The sequence below is a fragment of the Triticum aestivum genome, chromosome 2A (genome assembly GCF_018294505.1).
Source record: "Triticum aestivum cultivar Chinese Spring chromosome 2A, IWGSC CS RefSeq v2.1, whole genome shotgun sequence".
NCBI classification, from domain to species: Eukaryota; Viridiplantae; Streptophyta; class Magnoliopsida; order Poales; family Poaceae; genus Triticum; species Triticum aestivum.
Window position 1 is genome coordinate 64758240 of NC_057797.1, and position 5639 is coordinate 64763878.

The window sequence follows — 5639 nt, forward strand, 5'->3', positions numbered from 1 at the left end:
TCCATTCTGACGAACGAACAAGTGATTACAAATCTACTTTTGATCAATGAAATGCATGCATGTCTACCGTTTTATCGCGTTGACCCTTTTATCTGGAAGATCGGGTATAATATTTTTCAGTTGTAACGCGTTGACCCTTTTATTGAAAAAAGAGAGTATGAGACATGGCAACCAATTGCAATCACGATTAAACTATAATAATAAAATAAAAACAATAAGTTTAGAAACACTATTTAATGCCTCTATCATGTAAAATTGACATTGTGATTGTTATGTGGCTATGTGTGGGGTATTTAGCTAGTACTACCTCTAAGTGATGAATTGATTAATTAATCGATTAATGCTAACCATGGTTATTTTGAGGGCCATTGCCATCCAACGACCTAAAGCTCATCCTCGTAGTCATCGAGGCCATCTCCCAACCTTGTCTGCATGGCCGAGATGACCGGGTCGCACACGCCCTGCAACGGAGAAGAATTCTATGAGACAAGGTCTCACGCGAGACCCATCCTGATGGATGACACGTGGCATTCATAAATCACAAAGCATCCCCCACCCCCACTTAAAATCAGGGGGAGAGAAATTAGATGCTTTGTGATTTGTAAATGCTACTTGTCATCCATCAGGACGGGTCTCACCTGCTAACCATGAGACCTAGTCTTATATATTTTTTTCCTTGCAACTCACTGAGCTTCTTCTCATAGTGCCCCTCCTCGGCCTTGTCTGTGTTTCCATCGAGCCACTTGCTCACCGCCATCACCTCACCCTCCACCTCCCCCCTCTTCTTCTCCTCCAGCTCCATGTCACCAGTAGCGACAAGGGTCTCCTTGATGCTGTGCACGTAGGCCTCCAACCTAGCTTTGCCGTCCCTAGCGAACTCGTCCATTTCACGCATCATAGCGTCGAACTCTTCCTGACTAAACCGACGATGATGAGAACCATAGCTGGTCTTGGCCGTCTTGCCGGAGGCCTTGTCCATCGCCTCGGCGTGGATCGTGCCCGCCTCGTCCACCTCGATGGTCACCTCGATTTCTCGCCTTCCCCTGTTCCATATACTGCGCCCATCATGATTCATGAATGATTCGCGTTACAAATTGACAATATGTATGTATGTGTGATCTCGGAGTAGCTAGGATGTAGGAGGGTGTTAATAGCTAGCTAACCTTGCAGGTGCGATTTCAGAGAGGTCAAGCTGGCAGAGGAGTCTGTTATCCTTGACCTCAGTTCGGTCGCCCTCATACACCTTGATTTTCATGGTGCTCCGCTTGTCCCAGTACGTGGTGATGACATGCGTCCCCTTTGCCGGGTAGCCGGCGTCCCTCCGGATCAGCTCACCATGGCCCCGTCGGCGGCTTCGATGCCGATAGCGGGCTGCGGCACGTCAACTATCCCTGCATATATTTTTTCTTATCAATCGAGAGTCTTAACTGCATCGTCATAAAAATCTTGTCAAGGTGAGGGAGGCGGAACAAGTAACTGTACCAAAAAACATCTTGTCGTTGCAGGGCCGGTCCATACATATTCGGGGACCTGGGGCGGGACGACAAAATGGCGCCCTTGTGTACAAATAAAAATTCAGAATATATTGTATGTCCAAAGCAATTTAGTAAATACAAGCATAGATTGATGGACTTTGAACTAAAACAGCAAGGGAGGTGAAAAAAAACACATGCAGATCTTGTTATTTCTCCTAGCACTTCTGGAAGAAAAGTCGTCAACAACCACATCAGTATTTATTTCATCCAAATTTTCTTTCTCAATGCATAAAGTAGCAATAATATACTGTTTTTCTTTCACTTTCTTTTCTCACTGATAAACATTTTTCAGAAGACATATCACCAAAAAAATTACAGAAAAATAGTCAATACAAGGAGAAAAGCACCTGAACATAGGCATATGGCTTGATGTCGAATTGTCAACGTAGCTTCCCAGATCTGCAAGGCTACAACACTCATTCCCCGTCTCCCCTTCTAATCCCTGGATCCAATGAAGCTTTTTGTTTTGTTTTTGCGCATGGATCCAATGAAGTTTTGAAGAACAGGCCAATAGAGTAAGAACTAGGAAGAGAAGAATTGGAGATGTCAGATGGAGCAATCAGAGGCGGAGTGCCGGGCTATTTAACACTGAATCAAAAGAGTACCTGATTAGGGGAAGGAGGTAGACGTACCATCTCTGATGCGGTGATGCCTCAAGCATCTGCAATCAGATGTGGAACGTTGAGGATGCAAAGAGATATGATTGGGGAGAGGAATAGCATCGTTGGTCTCCATTAATGGATGCACAGAGCAGCGCCTCGAATTTGGAAGTGCACCGGAGCGGCGGCACTGTTCTTTGGGATTGGAGAATTTGGGGAGGAGCCGAGGGGGCGAGGAAACTGGAGACGAGACCGAAGGAGATCGATGGAGCGCTGCAGCACCGTAGCTAAACTAGCTATCGATTCTTTCAGCCCGTGAGTGCTAGCTACATGGTGGGCTTGGGCCTTACTGTATAATATACTACTACTACGTGGGTTGGGGCCCCTACCTCCCAGAGGCCCAGGGCGGTCGTCTCGTCGTCATGGTGTCCGGTCAGATAGCTCCCCTGTACTGCGGCCCCGTAGGCGACGGCCTCGTCAGGGTTGATCCCGTCAACGTTGACGGGCTCCTTGCCGTCGAAGTAGTCCTTGACAAGCTGCCGCACCATGGGGATCCTGCTGCTGCCGCCCATGAGGATGACATCGTCGATGTCTCCCTTCTCCAGCTCGGCGTCCTCCAAGGCCTTGTTCAACGAAGCCATCGTCTTCAAGAAGAGGTCTTGGTTGAGCTCCTCGAACAGCACCCTGGTGAGCGTCTCCGATAGGTCGACGCCATCCAACACCGCCTTGAGCTCCACGAGCACATGGTGTTGGTCGCTCAGCGCCCGTTTGGCGCGCTCGCACTCCCGCAGCAGCCTGTGCATCGCGCGGTCGTCGCCGGTGACGTCCCGGCCGTGCTTCCGCTGGATCAGCTCGACGAAGTAGCCCGCGATTCGCCGGTCGAAGTCGTCACCGCCGAGGTGGGCGTCGCTGCGGCTCGCCATGGTCTCGAACATGCCTTGGTCGAGGGTGAGCACGGCGACGTCGAGCGTGCTGCCGCCGAGGTCGAACACGAGGATGTTCCTCGCGTCGCCCCTATGCTTGTCGAGGCCGTAGGCGATGGCGGCGGTGACGGGCTCCCTTACCAAGCGGAGGACGTCGAGGCCGGCGAGGATGCCGGCCTGCTTGGTAGCGTACAGCTGCGCGCCGGTGTAGTGGGCGGGCAGGGTGAGCACCGCCCGCGTGACCTTCCTGCCCAGGTGGGCCGCCGCCCTGTCCATCATGTCTGCGAACACCGCGGCAGTGATCTCCACGGGCCTGAGCAACCGCACGTCGTCCTCGCCCACCTCCACCCGGACGTACGGCATCCCGTCCCGGTCGACGACGGCGTACGGCAAGGTCTCCACGCCCCGCTGCAGGTCGGCGTCGCTGAACCGCCGTCCCAGGAGGCGCCTGGCGCCATAGATGGTGCGGTTCGGGTTGGCGGCGTACTGGTCCCTGGCGGCAGTGGCGGAGGTGAGGGGGGGGGGGGGGGGGGGGGGGGGGGGCGAAAGACAAAAAATCCATGATAAGCAACTGCTGCTGAGAGGAAATTTATAATAAGTGTAGCTAGGTCTCGGTTGACTGAGACTTAACCAAGCCTCAGTCGAATGATATAGTATATAAAAAGAAAAAGAAAAAACTGAAGGAAAGAATGTACAATTCTCTATGCAAGATCTAAGGGATATAGTATCGACTAAGACATAACGAAGTCTTAATCGGCGGAGACTTAGTAAAACTGATTTAGAATGTGTATAGTCCAATAGTACAATCAACGGCTGACCAACTGCCACTTAGAGAGAAAATTGTAGTGCCATCATCAAAAACTTCCCAATTAGTTATATCAAACCACACAAGAAAAAACCCCAGTTTGACTCATTGTACATCAGTGTTGATGTCACTGTTTTGGGTACCGAGCGAAATTCCGAGATCTCGCGCGGTTACCGAGTTTACCGCCCCCCCCCCCCCCCCCTAGAGAACTACGCATACCGAGCAAAAAATCTCGAATAATTTGAAAATTTTGAATTCAAACGCTCACAGCATAGTTAAATACATGCCATCTCTTATCCAACCGTAGGGCTACTTGCGGCCTAGTGGTAAAGCCAACCTTGTGCTAGACGCGGGTTCGAATCTGGCCATTTGCTTCTTATTTCTTTTTGAGGATGCAAAAGTTAAAAAACAATGCTAAATTGTGGGGCGACCAGGGTTCGATCTCGGGACTTCTACACAGGTGGTAGCAGCTACCTAATAGCCACTAGGCCAGAGAACCGTTAGTGTTATTTAGGACTGATAAGCCTATCTATATCTACTTCAAAAAAAATTTGAATTCAAAATTTGATTTGAAATTTCGTGCGAAATTTTTCCGGAATTTCGTGGTAACCGCAAATTCCGGTGGCCCACGAGAAAAAAGGTTCGCTCGGGATCCAAAACCTTGGTTGATGTACAGGCAACGCTCTTCAGATTTAGGCTGTGCGTCATGGCGGGGGCAGCTAGTTGAGATGAAGCACACCACATTGTTAGACTGAACGAGTCATCCGCTGCCTAAATACTTCAGCTAGTCATGTGCTGCCGCTGCTCTACTCTCTCTCTCTCTCTCTGTACTCTTCTTATATACTTGTAACCCCTTTGTGGATGAATACAATAAGTTCGCAGGCTATTCTAGTGACTGCATGCACACTAGATATAATTTACACACATGAGCTGAGAAGCACGTGCCTGAAGATGGCTTAGTTCGTTGCTGCACTGTGCGTGAAGATGGATTAAGCCGAGCTGCAGCCAGCAGGGGCCACTGCTACCTAGTAGTAATGAAATAAAATCGTTTGGGCTGGGGGGGCCACGGCCCCCTCAGGTCATAACATAGCTCCGCCGTTGCCTGGCGGCCTCGCCGACGAGCCTCTGTCCGTCGTCGGTGAAGGCGACCCACGCGGGGGTGACGCGGTTGCCCTGGTCGTCGGGGACGATCTTGATGGAGCCGTCCGGGTGTACGGTGGCAATGCACGAGTGTGTCGCGCCGAGTGCGATGCCGAGCACCTCGTCGCCAGTCTCGCCGGACCGGCGCCTGCTCTCTGTGACGAGGAAGCTCGATGCCGTGAGGGGTAGGAGGAGGAACCAGATGACGAGCAGTGCCTCCACAGCACGACGAGCCATGGACTTGGCCCATATCGATTTGGAGGACAGCTTTTTTCGAAAAGGGGCGCTTTATTACTTAAAGGATTTAAGCATTACACCCGGCCTCTGCATAACTAAGATGCGCACAGCCAAATAAGATCCTCTCACATAAAATAAAAATAAAGAGGCGAATTACAACGAAACATGTAGAGTCCGTATAACACCTAATGTGGAGGGGGGTCAATCCTTAGATCATGCTGTCACCCATGTTGGGTAAAAGTATCCCTCGCCGTAGCCTCCAATCGTGTACACACCTTCGTAAACAAGTCTCGATTCTCCATGCGTTGTAAAGAGGACCATAAACGAAGAGTCCCGGTACATCTGTAGATAACCTGCAACAGAGAAGTACTTTTATCGTTAAAAATCTTATCATTTCTAC

General features: G+C 50.4%; 1 pseudogene; it reads right to left on the reverse strand.

Moving 5' to 3' along the window:
- Positions 1-383: 383 nt before the first annotated feature.
- Positions 384-5239, reverse strand: LOC123187499 (heat shock 70 kDa protein BIP5-like; annotated as a pseudogene).
- Positions 5240-5639: the final 400 nt, after the last annotated feature.